This window comes from Quercus suber, unplaced genomic scaffold (genome assembly GCF_002906115.3).
Source record: "Quercus suber isolate HL8 unplaced genomic scaffold, Cork oak 2.0 scaffold_62, whole genome shotgun sequence".
Classification (NCBI taxonomy): domain Eukaryota; kingdom Viridiplantae; phylum Streptophyta; class Magnoliopsida; order Fagales; family Fagaceae; genus Quercus; species Quercus suber.
The window spans coordinates 1,782,967-1,803,286 of NW_027069527.1; the positions used below are offsets into that span (position 1 = coordinate 1,782,967).

The window sequence follows — 20,320 nt, forward strand, 5'->3', positions numbered from 1 at the left end:
TTTGGGCTGAACTGGAACTCTGCAGAAAAATAAATCTGTACGTGGTTCGATCGATCGAGTCTAATTTTCGATCGATCGAGGCTTACAGATTTAGTCCAATAAATCTGCAATCACTCGATTCCAGTTTTACAAATAAACATACTTTGAGCAAGCCTAAACAAGACTAAACAACCTGTTTTGATCATGGTTTGCCAACACTACACATTAGAGTTCTAAATACATAAAATCCTAAATCTTTAGAACCTAACACGCTGGTCACCAAATTCCACCCTTGGTGTGAGTAATAACCTCTGAATCACCAAAGATTGCCCTAATGGCACGCCTTCCTCGTCCTCTTGGACCTCATTGGGATCATAGGCATACGGATCCGCATCATTATACACCTCTTCACCCTTCTGTTCACCTTCTACCTCACCCTTTTCTGCCACTACCAGATTCACTGCGGCTCGCTTAGGGCAAGTACTAGATCGATGTCCTGGTTCTCCGCACCTGTAGCACTTATTCCCAGTTGGCCTAGCATAGGGGTTGGCATTCGCTATTGGCTGGGCTGCGGAACCTGCTATTGCCACTGTGGATTGGTTGACACCACTATTCTCCCTAACCACAGGTTATGACCGTGGTGTAAACATGGGCTGTTTACCTTTGTTGGCAATGGAACTAGAGGACTCCGAACTGCAGTTGGAAAACTTCAAACCTGTCCTGAGATGCTGAAATTCTATTTTTTTGGATAAGGTTACAGCCTCATTCAAAGTATATAGGGTTTGTAAGGATACCTGATCTCAGATGGAAACTTGTAACCCGTGTACAAATCTGGATATCCGTTGATCTTCAGTTTCCTCCAAATCATTGTGATTCGCCAACCTATCAAACTCCTCCATGTACTCATTAACTGTCCGAGTACCCTGCCTGCAATCCTGGTACTATCTGAACAACTCCTGCTGGTAATCGGGTGGTAAGAACCGATCTGCCATTAATCTTTTCATCTTCCTCCATGATCGTATTGGAAGCTTTCATTCATGAGTACAGTTTAATTGAACACGATCCCACCAGGCAGATGCTCCTCCCTTCAATTTGTAGGCCACCAAACACACCTGTTTGTCTTCTGTTGTACCCATATAGTCGAAAAACTTTTCAACCTCACTGACCCAATCCAGATACTCTTCAATGGAGACATTACCATTAAAAGATGGTAACTCTATTTTCATCCGATAGTCCCTCTGCTCCTGATAATCTCGACCATTATCCCTCGCGAGACCACGATGATTTCCAAGGACTCTCTCTGCATACTCCTCATCTTTACTGTCTTCTTCGTTGTAGTCTTGCTGCCTGTTCCAGTTTGGACCACGATAGGGAGGGCCACGCACTCAGTTATCACATCGCTCTTCATCAACGCGATTAGGGTTTCAGTTAAACAAAGTGGCAAGTGCTGCTTGAATCTGGTCCAGAGTCTGTTGGGTTGAATCACGAAATTGTTGATTTTCATCACGAAAATCAAGGAACTCAGCCCTAGTGAGGACTGGGTTATTGACGTCGTCACTGCCGTCATTGTTATGGTGGTCACCGTCTCGCCGGTTAGCCATCAGACCAGGGTAAATCAAGGCTCTGATACCAACTGATGTCGCGGAAGTCTGAAGAGAAGCACACATGATGCTCTCTTGATGAAACAGAAACTAAACTGTTAGTTTCTTGTAGTAAACCTCGAATCCACAAGGGGTCTCCCCGAATCCACAAGGAGATAAAACTGGAATCCACCAGAAGAGAAAATTGACAAAATGTCTGTGTTTATTGATAATAGTCTAATTTGCCTCTGACGGCTACAAAACATATAAATACTGAGCAAAAATGTTTAAAACCCTAATTCGCACTAATTAAGCGATTTGGTGACAAAATTACCGAATTTTACCAAAAATGGCAAAATTGAGTTAAACGCAGAATCATAAACTACTGACCTTAAGGGTCGTCCCAAAACAGACGGGACCTTATTCTGACTTTTAAACTAAAAGTTATTAAGGAAAAACAAATATTACTATAAATAGCAAAAACCTTGTTTTCGGGGCCTTAACGAAGGAATTTGCCTAAAATTTGGCGATGTTCATGGAATTTATCATGAATCTGGATTAGAACGCTGTTTCCCTTCAACCTATGCAATTCTGACACTGTTACCTCTAATGGCCCCTACTGGCACCCCCCTTTGATCTTGCATTGTGAATTCCTGCGTCTTTGCTGCTCCAAGAAGGCATGTGCTGTCTATTCTACATCACTAGATCAAGGTCAAATGATAATGATGGTAGTAATAATCCATGTAGCTGACCTGAGAAATTAGAAATCAAGAAGTGCTGAGTTGCACTGAAGAAAATAAAGAATTTTCTCGCAAGCGTAGGCTTGCTCATGTATTAACTTGTTCTTATAACATCAGTTATGCTTGTTTTAAAATCAAATTTTGACAATTAGAAGAAAGGAAATAAATTTTGCTTGTGACACACTATTGCCACTATGTTAGTATACTACAGTTGAAGGTAAAAGCTCTGTGGACAATTTAGGTCAAAGAATATAAATACCCTAATAAGTTTCAAAAGCATTATAAAATCAACAATGCCACAATTTATGGTAACTTTCAAAATGGGATTGATTTCAGTGATTAACATATCATCAATTTATATGGTTACAAGAACACCATCATTAATGGGAAAGTACTGCAGATTATAGTTGTTAGCTTTGTTGGAAGTATGTGATTAATTGATTAAATTTACCATATCCCAATAGATTAAGCTTTTGAGAGAATCGGTAATTTAACTTAGTATCAGAGCAGAAGGTTTTGAGTTTGATCCCTACTTCTCCAGTCAACCTTCCATTTAAAATCTCATTTGTTGGGCCTCACCTTATAAAAGGGAGTTTGGGCCCACATATGAGAGTGTTAGAAGTATGTAGTTAAATTATTAAATTATTAAATTTATCATATCCCAATAGCTTAAGCTTTTGGGAGAATCTGTAATTTAACAAGCTTTTTTCAATTATAAAACTTACTCTACAACACTTTCTTGGCATTCACAGCATCTTATGCTGCAATCATCCCGTGACAATACCCTTAGTATAAAGCATACAAATTTTGGTGAATCTAAAATCTTTGATGTTCCAGGATTTGTCCCAATTTTACTAACCCACCAACCTCCCATTGATATACATATAGGGACATCATTCTATCTCAAAAGCTTCATCCAATAGGTTTGCACCCAACTATATATATCAACTCTTCATTTTCTTTACCTTTTCTCTATATGGGACTCAACCCTCACACATGCACTCACAATAGACCTCTCCCTCCCATGTGAGCCTCTACCACATCAACCTAGCTTCCCACTGCGTGTGAGTCATTAGCAAATCCAAATTATGCATACAAGAGTTGCATAAAATGCAGCAATAACCAAATTCACACCAACCACATCAACACCAAGATACTCATTCAAAAAAATAAATAAATTGATAGATAACAAACATTTAAAATTTCAAACCAAAAGTTGAACCATAACTCTAATACCAATTTTTTGGGTCCAGAAATGTCCCTAGGGTCCAACAAGAGCCTATAGATATATATTGAGGTACCAATTGATATATATTGGGGTACCACTCAAACAGCTTAAGCCAAACGGTTTAGATCCAACTATGTCCATCAACTTCTCACTTTCCTTACTTTGCTATCAATGTGGAACTCAACCCTTACATGTGCACTAAGAACAGTTGCTGACTTTGGTATAGTTTGTTTTTCATCTTCTTTTTGTGTACAAGAAAGCAAATAGTATTGCCTAGTCCTATTTGGTTGGATAATCTCCACAAAAAGTTACCAAACCAACTTTGTAGCCATAATCTTTGTCATTAGTAAGAGAGAGCTCATTGGGTGTATATGGGGTTTAGTTTTGTGCAACTATTGTAGTCACGTTTGCTAGTAAATTTTTTTTTCTCAATGCCTGCCTTTAGACATACGTCTAAATCTGAACCATGTAAATCTCTATCTCTATGTTCCCTGTGTGGTTGTTTGTTCTATATTTCTATTTCTATACACCCTCTATAATTGATCACACACACACATAGGAGAGAGAGAGAGAGAGAGAGATCACCGAAAAAGTCCATAAATATCACAATAATGATAAAATTCTGTCCTCTCAGCCAATCCATCACCCCAACATTGAGTCATATTAAAATGCATATTGGCATGAAACTTGATGTCTGTTTCATAATGTTCCCTTGAAAGACATAGTAACCCATCCAACAATATCCAATTACCACCACAGATAATGAAAGGCTGTCCGTTGACCTTGAACAACCTTTAAATCAAAAATTTATAGACTACATATCATAATATCAAAATAAGAACCTAAGTAAAATGTTCTAGAAGGCATATAAAGCAATACCTTCCACCTGTGGCACTATCAATATGGCTCTCAAGCATCAAATTCTCCATATTCCTTTACATCAACAGTAATATAAACATTATACAAGGACTGTTTTCCCATACCGTTCAGCTACCATAAGTCAGGATTGTAGAAGAAAAGCTGCAAATTCATTCCATTATAACCTACAACAGAAGTTTTTGGAGCCTAAAACTAGATAAAAATGCCCATGGGGACAGGGCTACCCCAACTTCCATAGGTCCTTGGTTTGACCTCCTAATCAGAATTGAGGATATTTGAATCCATAATAATTGGATGCACCAAATGCTCAGTAATTAGAAATTACACATCTATAGATACCATTTTGGATAATTCAAGGCACAGATAAGTAATGAAGGCCATATTCCTTGGGCACAGTATGCAAGCAATTTATTAACTTGGGGGAGGAGGGGGTCTTTTATGCTTTCACCTTTCTTTAATGGTAATGTACAATATCAATGAAATGAATCGAAAAGGAAATTCATTACCTAAATGTACAATATCATTGTATGATTTTTTAAGATATTGAGAAGGAAAAAAAAAAATCTAATTTTACTTTACTGAATCATAAGAGGAAGATATGAGTGTCATAGACAGTCTAGTCTACACACAGACTAACAAGGAAAACTACAGAGGCCAAAAACGGTTTAGCTTTTTACCAAAAATAAGTAAAAATAAAAATAAAAGGTTCAGCTTATGACATGCTCTAGCAAAAATCTGGTGGTTGACAGATATGTATGTATGTGTGTATATAAATATATATATATATGAGATGAGTTCAAGTTATACATTTTTAAAGCTACTGATTTTCATAACATCTAAGGGTGAAAAAAACACCACTTAACATATCATTAATATAGAGTTATTAATTGCTACATTAGCTAATTTTCCTTTAAAAACCCATCCATTCATGGTTCCCAATACTTAATCATTTTCCTTTTCTTTTTTTTTTTAATAGTGAAGGAAAATGATATTTTCATAATATTGTTCATACTTCCATAACTATCTCTCACATATTGAATTTCTGGTAGATTTTGCTATTGAGGGAGGTTATTACGCAAATAAAAATACAAAACCTTAATTCAACCTGAGTTGCACTTGTGTCCCTGTTTGATTTTGTTGTGTTTCATCCTCTTTGGATACTGAAAATTGCAGCTAATAATTGTTACTTGGTCAAGACTTTGTTGATAATGCAATTCTGTTTTTAATTTTGATAAATTTCTCACTTATTGCCTTTATTTCTTTACACAATTTAATACATGGCCATGCAATATTAAATGTTCAAAAGAGCTCCACCTTAGTAAAGATCCCATGTTACAAATTCTATAGAATGAGATTGACTAACTGGTACTGTTATGATCAGAGACAATGGGGGGAGGGATCGTTATTAATGGATTACTAAATAATTACTAATTTTCTAATTTATTTTTATTATTTGTGTAATAACCTCCCTCAATAGCAAAATCTACGAGAAATTTGATATATGAGAGATAGTTAAGGAAGTATGAACAATATTAAGAAAATATCATTTTACATCATTGTTTTTTTTTTTAAAAGGAAAAAGATTAAGAGTTAGGTACAGTGAATGTGGGTGGCTTTTTTAAGGAAAGTTAGCTAATGTGGCAATCGATAACTCTATATTAATGGCATATTAAGTGGTGTCTTTTTCTCCCTTAGATCTTATGAAAATGAATGGCTATAAAAAGGTGTAACTCTAACTTGAACCTCTCTCTCTCTCTCTCTCTCTCTATATATATATATATAGGACAAAACTTAGGTACAGTACCTTAATGCAGTGCGCACAGCTCACGAATCACTGCTGGTTCCTAGAGAAACTAACAAAGAAACGTTGTTTAATGTATTAATTAATTTGAGACCACTCTGGTGGCAGAAGATCATGAATATCCTTCAACTTTATCTCCTCATCTTACTATTTCTAAACTCACTCTAATTGCCCGTAAATATATGTATTCGTTTCTCTTACTAACGACTCCCCTCTTAAGATTCAGTCATGTGGCTACTTAACTAAAGAATACACTTCCATCTCATGAGAAAAAATCCACATGGCATAATCTTAAAAGATGAATTTAAGGAACAGCACCTAAGTACTGTACCTAAATATTGCCCATATATATATATATAAAACAAGGTGAACCACCATCACCACAGTAAATTCTATACATCAAATAGATAAGACCTTCTTTCTCAGAAAAAAGAAAAAGAAAAAAAAAAAGATAAGACCTAAGAGCATATTTAATGAGTAGAAACAAAAGCAATCCTTTAGCTGAAAGAAGAAGAACAAGTAATTGAGTAAAAAAGAGAGCATATACCAAGTGTCAGAAGCATAAGGAGGAATGTATTAACACCAAAAGAGACATGGTTATTAATAAACAGACTTCTATGATAAGTATTAAAGTTTGCATAAGATGCTAGAATAAGTCTTCTTCACCTCAATTGGGAAGGACATAGATACCTCACATAGCCTAGTTCCTTAACTTCAACCCCAAGCCGGTCTAATCTTGTTTTTCTTTTTTTCCATGTGAGGCCCAACGGGGCAAAGACTTAAAATTGTGGTAGAGATACTATGAAGTTTGCTCTTAATGGTTGGTAACTTCTTAGTAAAAGAAGAGTATCTTAAATTTTGAATTTCTTAAGAAAGAGGCAAGCTGAAAGAAGACTATTCCTCACAAAATTCTCATAAGATTGAATGCTATCACTGACCTCAGGAAATGTATATTGCACACATGATCCAGCAGGGAATGACAAGTGTTGGTCTGAAGATGCCCTACTAAACAAATGTTTCCCTCAACTCCCGTTGTTACTTGGATATTCAAAGAACACTCAGCAACCCAGGCACATCTATTTTCTAACTCTGTTGTAGCATGCAAATACACCCTCTTGTAATCGTCAAAAAATGATGAAACCAAGTGGGGATCAATTATTTTCACTGGCTGCATCAAATAATAAAGCATCAGTATCTGAATTATCTGATTACAATAAGCATAGAAAAATTCTCCTGACGGAACAAAAGCACCATTATATATTGAAATTCAAATTCAGAAAGAATTTCATGACCACAAACAGAAATTAATATGGAACTACAGAAGAAATCTATACTAAACGTTTCAAAACCATGCATATGTACAGCTTATGAGGGTAATCAATTCCAATTCAATTTGAAATGTCAAAACCAGATAACAATTTCCAGGAAAATTTTTTTTTTTCTTGGTAAGTTACTCATACACCCAAAGGGATTTGAACCCGCAACCTCACTCACCACCCATACTTATATGGGTTCCATTTGGCCCAAAGAACATTGGCAATTTCTAGACAAATAAAAATTTTCAGACGATCTTTTGGTTAAAATCTGACCCAATAACAGTGACCAACTACCCAAGTACTGACAAATTTCAAGAAAATAGTTCACACAGGTGAAATTTATAGGGAATGCAACCAAAGGAAAATCAATCTTACAATTTCTTAAAAATTAGAATGAAGATCATTTAAAGGAGTAAAAAATCTCAAGATCATATTTTATGGTTTATGTCATGAATTGCATATCAGCTTACTCTGAAAAGTAGTAAAAAAAAAAAAAAAACCAAAATGTGTAATACTCTCTCCCAGAGTCGGCAATATCTATAATTGTCTCATTTTGAAGCCCATAAAAAGGACCAGGAACAACTTTGTTCTCATTACAAGCATCAGTAGAATCCAACCCTGTAAAATTAATGCCAAATATGGTAAAATAATGAACTCCAGGCAATAAAAACACTTACCCAAATACGCAAATTTGAGAGCTCAATCTTACAAGCAAACAAGGCTTACGTTGATTTGTGACTGAGAGAGAGAGAGAGAGAGTGACTGTGTGTGATTATGTTTGCGTGTCGGTGGTGTCGGTGCATGAGGTGGATGTGAGAGAGAAGGGAAAGGGAGTAAGGGTATTTTTGGTAATATAAAAGACAGGAGGTGGGGCCGAGAATGCCACGTTTAGTTAGGTTCAGACAATGTGTCATTTTTTTACTTGAAGACAGTGATATGTGTCTCTTTCGTATTTTTGCAAGATTGTTTAATCCCTGCCCCACTGCTTGCAAAGTATTAAATTTTTCCTCACTGGCCTGCAATAATGTATTTATTATATTATATATAGTCTATAGTGAATAAATTCTAATCCTAATTGACTTGGCCGTAGCCTAATTATTGAATTCTTTCTCTAGAAAATTAAATTAAATAATAATAATTTAATTAATTAATAAGTCTAAAATAAAATCCCTTCCTAAAAAAAAAAAAAAATCCAATAGACTAATAATAAAAATACAATTGACTTCTAAAAAAGTATATAAAATTATTCATATTTCATACATCAAGAACTAATATGACATTACACTTTTTATATTTAGATGGTGATTCACAGAATTATGTGAGTGGCCATTTTAAGAATTGCTTTGTTGTGATGATGCTAAGGGATGTCTAACAAATTAACAACCTCTTCCATTTTTTTACTTTTCTTCTTTTAAATTTTTTTAATACTTTAATAGTTAGATTCGAAGAATTTGAACCCTGAATGGTTCCATCATTAGTACAAGAAGTGCTAACTAATTAGGTTACAAGGCATAGAGGTCAACTACTCCCCAAGAACTCCCCAAAAAAAAAAGTTCTTATTGGTCTCCAAAAATAACAATTTGCAACTAGTCTCCAAGAATTTAATTTATCCAAAGAGTTCAAAAAAAAAAAAAAAACAAAAATATTATATGGTTGGCCCATGACATATTGGTCATTCTAAGTGGAAAAAAGAGACTTTTTAATTCTTATGCTTTTTTAATTTTATCAGCCAAAATCATTTAGTAAACAAAATATTTTTCCTAATCATTTGGAAAACAAGAGCAAATTGAGAAACAAGAGGTTAAGGGTTTCTTTTTTTCTTTTCTTTTTTAATTTCTATTTTAAGGTAGTTTCTTGTTCAATCAAAAAATAAAAAGGTGCATAATTTCCTATTATTGGATATGCATATGTGAGCTTCCCTTTTTTTTAATCAATATATTTCATATTAGTTTTTTTCTTCAAAATTTGGAAGGAGATGAGATACTAACTCTTGACAACACATATATTTATTTATTTATCATCAAATTTTTTTTTTTTTTTTTGGTTTAAACACAATTTTCACCCTTAAAGTTTACATGAAATATCATTTTCATTCCTAAAGGTTTATTTGTCTTCTTTTTTTTCTTTTGAGAAAATTGTTTTATCATTTTAGTCCTTAAACTTTAACATTTCCATAAAATTGTTCATTAACTCTTAAGTATAACTTTATTGGGCATATGATGATAGATGGCAATAGACAAAATGATCAATTTGTGAGATACATTAAAGTTTAAGGATTAAAGCTCATCAAAAAAAAAAAATGTTTAAGGATTAAAATTTTGAAAGACAAAGTAACTGTAACAGTGACTAAAATTTTGCGTTTGGATGGCTATCCTCAGAGTCATTTACTAAAAGCATTACCAAGACTATCAAAAAACACCACATTTAAGGTTCCTAAGTCAAAATGTTACCATAAAAGTCACATTTCACTTTGGTACAAGAAACAGAGATGGCACCTAGAGCACCTTGACATGCACAGCAACTTACAACAAGGAAAGATATTCAAAGGACAATTATGGCTAAGAAAAGCTAAAAGCTCTTGCATTCTTTTTTCTCTTATCTATTGTTATGTACTGCTCGTCATAAGGTACTGCTATGTATGACACTCAAGTTTGAAACATGGCCTTCTTTAAACTTAAGCTCTCCCTCTTTTTTCTTGTTCTTCATGCACTACAAGAAAATGTATTTTTAGTGACGAAAAAATTCGTCACTAAAAGTCCACTTTTTCGTCACTAAGAACCTTTAGTGACGAAATTGAACTTTTACTGACGAAATTCGTTTCGTCGCTGTAGCCCCATCGCTAAAAGTCCTGGCGACTTTTAGCGACGAAAAATTTCGTCACTAAAAGTCCAATTTGGTTTTTAAAAAAAAAACTTTTAGCGACAAAAACGTTTCGTCGCTAAATGTTTTCCTCACTAAAAACAGTATTTAGTGACAAAAATATTTCGTCACTAAAACCATTTCAGTTTATTAAATCATATTCAGTGACGAAAAATTTCGTCACTAAAACTATTTTCGGGTACTATAGTGACGAAAATATTCGTCACTAAAACTATTTTTAAGAAAATCCATGCACATATAGTGACGAAAATTTTCGTCACTATAACCATTTCTTACAAAATTCCACTGCATTTAGTGACGAAATATTTCGTCACTAAAACAATTTTTTGTTGCCATATTTGTGACGAAAAAATTCGTCACTAAAACATATTTTCTGTTTTTATTATTTTCATGACGTTGATATTAACCTGTAACCTATCATTACATTATTAAAACCTCACATTTGATTAACACATTTATTTCAACAACACATTTAAAAAAAATCGATCCATACATTTCACAAGTTAAAATTCAAACAAGTATCAAATTCAAACTCCTTCCATACAATAATTGTTTGCAACACATATAATAACTTAAAATGTTTTATAAAAATACAAAAAATGTAGCATAATATAATTAGAACCTTCTAAAGCCAAAAGATGTCCTCATATATCTTCAAATAATGCCAAAAGTAATCCCCTAAAGTCACCAATAAGAAATCTGCACAAATATAAAAACACTATTACTTTGCAAGAATAACACACACAAAATAAGACAACAAAGTGTAAATTTTTAGCAATAAATTTTTTTTCCCGTTTTATTTAGGTATAAGAATAGGAAAATTCATGAATGTAAATTTTAGTGTTTCACAATACTTTTTTTTTTTTAGAGAGATTCAACTTATTATCAAACCAATACTCTAATCGGTTTTTTATGTAGGCAGAGATTAAACATCAGATGTTTAATTCAATTATCAGAGACTTTACTAGTTAAATTAACTGAAACCCACTTCTCATTGTGATATTTGAATGCATAAATTTTTTCAAATAAAACCACCATCAAATTTACCACATAACCAAATCTAATGTCAAAAGCTTGCCATGTGACATATTCCAACTGGTCCCAAATTTTATAGGTTACTATAAATTGAAATCTGTGACCACCACAGTCACCATAAAAGGCAAAAAAAAAAAAAAAAAAAAAAAAAAACCTCTAATAATAATAATAATAATCACATACATACACACACAACGGTCTCTGTTTCTCTTATTTGCTTTTCTCTCTCAACCCCACATATATTTAAAAAAAATCCTCAAAAATTTTTTAATTTATTATTATTTTTTTTTCACTCCAAACCAGACAATCCTTTTCCTACTTCCACCGCTTCATAACTTCCTCCTTTCCCTTCTCATCAATAGTAGAAACTAGAAAAAAATAAAAAAAAAAATAAAAAATTATAAAAACCAAACAAACTTTTACAGAAACACTCCCAATATAAGGAACACAATTGCTACTAATCAACAAATTTCATTCACATTTGCAAGAAATTAAAAACACTCCCAATATGAATTTAAGCCACCTTATAACCATGCAAGCCACCCGCTTACTCCAACACAACAACCCAGCACAAAACAAATTTCCAACATCACAAGTTATATAGAGTTTTATAAGTTTTTAACTAGAATATACTTACTTTTCTCAAGCTAAGTTTATAACTTTTAGAAAAAATCCAAAGTTAACTTGTGTTCTTCACCTTGTTCCTCACAATTTCTTCAGCCACAAAAGAGAGAGCTGAAAATAAAAGAAAGATAGCCTTTAGTGAACAGTTAAGTAGACCTAATGATAAGCAAAAAGATGAGTGAAGCTTTACCTGCATGCAACACATAGATAAGTGCAGTTTTACCTCTTGATGGAGACAATGTAAGAATTTCAATAAAGAAGGAACACAACATTATAGTAACTAAAGGTGTTAAACTACCCTTCTATCAAGAAGTTCTACAAATATAAACACACAGGAATCAATCTAAACTTTTCCTTTTAGAGCATGTAATTATGTTTAACTATTAGATATCCCCTAAAAAAATTTGCTAAAGACATGACAACTACTCCACTATTCTTTACACCACATCTCCATCCTAATAAGTACGCTCATACATCAATGAAGACAACTCTTAAAACAAAAGTTCCATAGAATCCATCATTTCTATAACTTTACAAATGAATTACGGCTTTCCACCAAAAAAAAAAAAAACACCCATCTGCCCTGCAACTCAAACATCCACAATAATAAGCTTCAAATGTATATTTCATCAAATGGTTAACCACAAATACCCAAAAGAACCATCACTTTCACTTCTCACTAAAAAATAAAGGAAATGTATCACAAAAGGTGAAGACTAGCCCAACATACTACCACTGAGTCACACTACCCTCACTATTCTCCTCCAAATTCATAAACCAACAAAAACACTATATTTGTCTAACTTTCTAGGGGGACCAAGAATAAGCAGGTTCCGTAGTTCTAGCAATGTCAACAGCTTCCTCAAAAGATTGGATAATCATTAATGGCTCTTCAAACTTTAATTCATTTATTTAGATTGGAACCATCTCATCTGACAATGATATTTAGAACACTAAAACATTATTTTTGATCTTCACAAATAATATTGAAAGGAAAAAGAATGCATAGAATATCAAAAATCATTGCCAAACAAGATGGTCCCCCTAAGCCCATCAAGAGAGCTCCAATTCCACCTAATTAGTGCCATATATACCAAAAGACTGGAGAAGGCAAGGATAGTATACTTATCAAAAAAGGAAAGAAAGAAGGCAAGGATGACATGATCTTTTTGGTTGATCAAAATCCAGCTGACGCCAAGTTTACCTATTGATAATATACCACTCATCTTAAAAACTTAAGCTGTTAGGAAATGGTAAATTTAATCATTTAATCACATTATTCTAACACCTAGAAAAGGTTAGCACGTTGTGCGCTAGATAGGCATAAACAACGAATTGAATAGAAAATCTTTAAATCTCTATGGGTAGGCCTTGGATACGGAAACCCATACAGACACAAATGAAAGAACCATAGCTTTCCCTCCTTGCTTTTCCATTAAATCATAAACTAGGTAAAGAATCAATTAATCAGCATACAAATCACTCCATTTCATGTTATTCAACACAAGTATGGTGCAGTGAAGAAAATTTGGGTAACACAGGCTGGTAACAGCAAAAATAAAACATTTACAATAGCCACTATCCGAAATTTTACAAAATTTGACAAGCTACTCAACCGTGGCATGTTTTACTTAACACAGTAACAACTCAAATTTAGTAAATCCCCAGTGAAAAATTTTCTTACCCCATCACCGATGGCAAACAAGCTGACAACCCTGGGATGTCAGAAACGGCGCCTCACTAGAATTGCATATGCATCAAGTATGGCAAGAGTGAGACTCCATAAGCTTTGCAAGCTGACAGCGACAACAAGATATCTGCCACAGCAAAAGCCACCTATACTCAAAAACTAAAACCATATATGATATGATCATCTTGCACAAAAATACAAAAATTGTGTTTTTAAACTAACGGGTTGCTTCAGAAGCCAACTTTCAAGCACTAAAGTCAGAAATAATATGAATCCACTCTAAAAATAAATAAAATAAACCATATAATATTCAAGGTGTCATACTCACTCTAAAAATAAATAAAATAAAAACTAAGATGTTAGCTGCAATATTTCTTCATATTAAAGGGCCTTTGACTAAATTTAGCACCAGTAGCTCTGTCCTATAATGCAATTAACTGCCCCATCTAAGTACTATACCTAATCTCCAAATTACTCTATAGTATATATATATATATATATATATATTTTTTTCGACAACAAGATATCTGCCACAGCAAAAGCCACCTATACTCAAAAACTAAAACCACATATGATATGATCATCTTGCACAGAAATACAAAAATTGTGTTTTTAAACTAACGGGTTGATTCAGAAGCCCAGCTTTCAAACACTAAAGTTAGAAATAATATGAATCCACTCTAAAAATAAATAAAATAAACCATATAATATTCAAGGTGTCATACTCACTCTAAAAATAAATAAAATAAAAACTAAGATGTTAGCTGCAATATTTCTTCATATTAAAAGGCCTTTGACTAAATTTAGCACCAGTAGCTCTGTCCTATAATGCAATTAACTGCCCCATCTAAGTACTATACCTAATCTCCAAATTACAATATAGTATTTTTTTTTTTTTATAAATAATTTGTAATAATAACTAACAATAAGCAATTGTTTTATTTATCCCAAAGAAATGGAAAACTATGTTATTGTTATATAAATAAGAGAAATTAACCCCAAAAATTCCTAAGAAGACCCAGTGCCCAATTCTCTAACCAAAAGCAAAAAAAGACCTGAATCGGTGAATGGAAGTTGAACCGTCGCCGGTGCGTCGCTGGGTACGTCGCCAAAGCGTCGCCGGTGGGAGCCAGAGCGTCATTGGGTGCGTCGCCGAAGCGTCGCCGGTGCGCCGCTGAAGCGACGCTGAGTGCGACGCTTGGATCGTCGCCTTCGCGTCGCCGGTGGGCCGCTGAACGCGACGCTGAGTGCGACACTGGGATCGTCGCCTTCACGTCGCCGGTGCGCCGCTGAAGCGACGCTAAGTGCGACGCTTGGATCATCGCGAGTGCATCGCCGAAGCGTCGCCGAAGCATCGCCGGTGAATGGAAGCCGAACCGTCGCCGGTGCGTTGAAGGAAGCGTCGCGAAGGTGAAGAGATCGAAGCTCTTTTTTGACGTTGAAGGAATGCAACACCAATGAATGCGTCGCCGATGAGAAGCCTATGCGTCACCGATGGGAAGCCGATGCGTCGCCGTTGCGAAGTGGGTCTCTCTTTTTTGATGGTGAATGCGTCGCCGATGAGTGGATGTCTCTTTTTTGACGGTGAATGCGTCGCCGATGAGTGGGTCTCTCTTTGGGTCTTTCTTATTCGACAGTGAATACGTCGCCGGAGTGGGTCTCTCTTTGGCTCTCTCTTTTTTGACAGTGAGTGTTTTTTTTGCTGAAGGGGTGAATGAGTGCTGCTTTTGGTTGGGAATATTTATAGTGGGAAATAGCGACGAAACCATTTCATTGCTATTTCCCACTTCTAGTGACGAAACAGAAATTCGTCACTAAAAGTGGTCTTTAGCGACGAACTATTTTCGTCGCTAAAGACCACTTTTAGTGTGGGAAATAGTGACGAAACCATTTCGTCGCTATTTCCCACTTCTAGTGATGAAACAGAAATTCGTCACTAAAAGTGGTCTTTAGCGACGAACTATTTTCGTCGCTAAAGACCACTTTTAGTGACGAATTTCTGTTTCGTCACAAAAGTACCCAGAATTTGTTACACTTTTAGAGACGAATTTTATTTTCATTACTAAAAAATCATATTTTGTTAAGATTTTTAGCGACGAAATTTAAATTTCGTCGCTGTAGCATACTTTTAGTGACGAATTGTGATTTCGTCACTAATTCTTCCTTATAGCGACGAAAGGATTTTCGTCACTAATACTATCCACACCAATATCTACAGTGACGAAATATTTCGTCACTAAAAATTTTCACTTTTAGTGACGAAATATTTCGTCGCTATAAATGAATTAAATTAGCGCCAAAATTTCCCTTCATGGCGCCTATTTTTCAAATTGCAATAGTGACGAAATTTATTTTTCGTCGCTAAAAGTTATAATTTTTTTAACTTTTAGTGACGAAATTCATATTTCGTCACTAAAGCCGTATTTTTAGTGACGAAAAATATTTCCTCACTAATTTTCGTCGCTAAAAATACATTTTGTTGTAGTGATTTGTAATCTGGCTATATATTTTGTCGGTGAGATTTTTTCTTAGACGTTGCCTAGCGGACGTAGGTTTAAGACCGACCTACATAAATCTTTTGTGTTCCTATGTGAATGTCTTTTATATTTCTTGATTTTATTTTTGCATAAATGCACTATTCTTTGGTTGCATGCACAAAAAACTAGGTATAAAAGCTTCCACTATCTCAACTAGGTGTAGCAATATTTGACATGATTCGTGAATATGATAAGAGCAAGTGTTTTTTATGGTTAGTATTTAGTATAAATGAGTTCTTGAATTAAAAGTTAAAACTTTTGAATTGAGTAATATCCTATATTATATTAAGGCCTTAATTGTTATCTTTCCAAGATTTTATCTCCCTGAAAAGTGCCTTTAGATTGAAATACCCTTAACTTTTCATATAATATCTAACAGACAACTATTCAACAAATTAATACATAGATGATATCTTGGTATGTTTCAATTAGCCTAGCCTTATGCAATATAAATTTAATAATCTATCTTGCTAGTTGTTTACTTGAGGCAAAATGCTAGAGATATAAGTTTTTATATAATTTTTTTTTTTGTAAATTGTTGATGTGGTGGATGATTATTAGTAAATAAAAAAAAAAAATTATTAACAAGCCTAGATGAGAACTAGTAAGAACTTAACTACAAAAACAGCTTGTAAAAATGTTGTAAAATAATTTGTAACTGTAGCATTACTCTTATTCAAGTAGTTAACCACTAACCAAGTAGGCAAGTAGTGATTATACTATCTAGTTGGCTGATTGAAGACAGGCTTTTCATGGAATATTCACGAAAAACAGGTGTCATAGTTTACACTTCTCAATAAAAAAAAACAAAACAAAAACAAATGGTGTTTATGCTTCGCACTCCTATTTGCAATTCAGAATCCTTAACAGTTAAGGTAGATATGGAGTACCAACCCGAAATGTAATTGGCAGCTAGATTTATTGGTTACTTTATATATTGGCTATTGTGTATCTTTGTCAGCCAAAAACTTATTATATGCAACAGAAGCTTCGCAACTACCGCTAATAGTAATTGGCTATTTTTTGGTCCTTTTCTTTTAGCTCGTAATTAACTATATATAACAAGTTGATACTGGTTATATTCATTTTTACCCGTGATTTAAAAAACCATCAGTGCCTAAGGCTCATTGTACTCCAAAATTTTATAAAAAGACTCTAAGGCTCTCCATTGGAACAAAAAAAAGGCCCCCAAAATGTTTTTTAACAAGAGTCTCAAAAGTAGGATATTCAATTTTTAAACTGAAAAAAAGTGCAAAAAATTGGGTTTTGCATTATTTCTCATCCTAGTTTCAAGTTGATGTGTCTTTTGAAGAAGTCAACAAAAAGCCAAACATCTTTAGTTTTATATATACTAGCCTAAGAAGTACGGTGTTATGATTATGTACTAGGTGAGAATTGAAAATATGCGGTTTAAAATAATAAGTATTGAAATTAGCATTATAATTAAAAGAAGAAAATGAATATCAAATAATAAGTATTGAAATTAGCATTATAATTAAAAGAAGAAAATGAATATAAAATGTCAATAGTGCACCCTTTGTTGTTTTTGTTAGACGGAACTTCTTTTATTTTCTATTCTTGATTTATCAAATATATGAAGTTGGAACCATTTTTTGTTAGTATGAACAAAGTTGTGAAGAAATACAATCATTGGTCTAAGCAAAAGCTTTGGGCCCTAGGAATAGTGTAACTTCGTCACTGTGTTTCATCCATGTAAGGAACTTCCAATTGATTTTTTAAAATACATAAAATGACATAAAAATATTACGCTTCAAAAAAAAAAAAAAAAACTCAATTACATTAAATCCCAATTGTTATTTTTGCTATGAGAGAGAGAGAGAGAGAGAGAGAGAGAGAGAGAGAGAGAGAGAGAGAGAGAGAGAATCAGCTTTGGAATAAAAAAATAATTTTCCTTTTGATGTAGCGATGAATAGAGAGAGAGAGAGAGAGAATCAGCTTTGGAATAAAAAAATAATTTTCCTTTTGATGTAGCGATGAATAGTCCTTAATACATGTAGCGAGATACTATTCATTGTTAAAAAAAAATTGTTAGACTGTTGAGGCTAATGTAAGGAAATTTTGGTTGAGTTTAGCCAATTTTTTGTTGAAAAACTGTTTAATTTGGTGAGGCTAATGCTAATGCTCTAAGAAAGAACTGGGAAATGTTGTATCAAACACCTGAAAGTAAAAGTAGTAATTGTACATTATTTATCTTTTAGTCTTTTTGGGGATTCAAATTTTTAATTTCTATAGAGAAAGAACTCTAAATAGTTGTATTAGAAGTACTATGTAGTGTCACTTATTCAGACAAAAGTAAAGGTTAATCAAACAAAAATAATTGGATGAGTGACATATTTTAACTTTTGCAATTGTATTATTATTATTATTATTATTTTATTTTATTTTATTTTTTTATTTTTTATAACAACGCATGTATAGAAACTTAATTATGATATTTTACTAATAATTGTTTATTTGATAATCTTTTTGGGTGGAAGAATTTGCAAGTTCTACAAAGAAAATAATCTCAATAGATTATCAATAACATATTGTTTTCCTAATTTTTCCAATAAATCATTGCAAAGTTTCATTAATTCTTGGGTTATTTTTTTTGGTGTTTTGAATTGTAAGATAGAAAAAATAGGGTTTGAGAAAATTTGAAAAATTTCCCTAACTTTTCCAACTAATAATTGTTAAGTTTTATTAATTTTTGAGTTACGTTTTTTGGTGTTTTGAATTGTAGGATAGAAAAAATAGGATTTGAATTTAAAAAATAAGAAAACTAAAATAATAATTTTGAAATTGTTTATACGTTTTAATGTTATACAAAATGCTATAAATAACTTTCATTAAAAAAATGAATATTTGCGTTAACTTGCATTTTGGATTCTTGAAAAAGAAATTATATTGTTTACATTTTGGTATGTTTGATTCATCCTTTGGGCTCTGTAACTTTGACATCGTAGATTCTTTTGATGTAGAAAAGTGCCATAAAAAATGAGTTTCAGTTTGCTCGATTGGTAAAAGTTTTTGTTGAATAGAAGATCTAGGATTCATACCTCGTTTACATAAAAAACCAATTGATCTCTTGATTTAATGATAAAGAGCAATTATCATGAGTAATAAATGCTAAAAGGTAGGGTTGAGAATTGGAACGAGAGATAGAGGAGATTAGGAATCTCCAATTCTTTTATAGTACTCTTAGTCTTAATTTGGTTTGCATAAAGAATCCTTGGGCCTTAATGTAGTAGGCTAATTAGCTACACTATTCTAAAATGGGCTGCTTCCTATATACTCTATTTGACCATGTTTTGTTTTGTTTTTTGTTTATGTTTTTTTAAGAGAAAGATTGAGTTTTGTTTCAAGTAATTGGGTTCTAAAGTTATGCATTGGGTTCATTCAAAAGAGATAAGAAATTGAAAATACAATTGTTGTTGGCAATAATTTTGTAGTTCAACAAGAACCTCAAGGTGTTTCTAATGAAAATGTATAGGATTCCAATATCTTTTACTCATGTTGTGACTATTATATAGATGGACAGAATTTATATATATATATATATATACACTTTTTTTGGATAATTCATTGTTGTTTAACATTTAACTATGGTTCTAAGTTCTAACTAGTTAATTTTGTCATAATTGGATTTTTTTTTTTTTTTTTTTCATATTATAATTGGCACCTAAAGTCTAATCTATAAATACTATATAATAGAAGCTAACATTTTTCAAACTATTAATGTGGCAAATTCTTATTAGTTCTAATATGAATCCACCACTAATATCATATTTATGTTTACCAATAATTATTTGAAAATGACTAAAGTCACATTAGTTGTTTGTAAAAATGTTGTAAATTAGTTTGTGTTTGTGGCATTACTTTTATGTTTTAGTGGGCTCTACGAAGCAATGAAAATGAACAAATAATTTCATTAAAAAAAAAAAAAAAAGTTTCTTCAGAAATAATGAAAATGAACAAATAATTTCACTATAGAACCTTATATTTAGGTTTTTTTTTTTTTTTTTTTTTTT

At 33.0% G+C, this 20,320-nt stretch overlaps 1 long non-coding RNA gene across 1 annotated transcript; it reads right to left on the reverse strand.

The window, feature by feature from the left end:
* Positions 1-1,764: 1,764 nt before the first annotated feature.
* LOC112010515 (uncharacterized) lies at positions 1,765-8,331 on the reverse strand. Its single transcript, XR_002882755.2, has 3 exons — positions 8,201-8,331; positions 7,146-7,375; positions 1,765-2,311 (listed from the first exon to the last, which is right to left on the reverse strand). It is a non-coding gene; the product is annotated as an uncharacterized LOC112010515 (long non-coding RNA).
* Between the last annotated feature and the right edge of the window lie 11,989 nt (positions 8,332-20,320).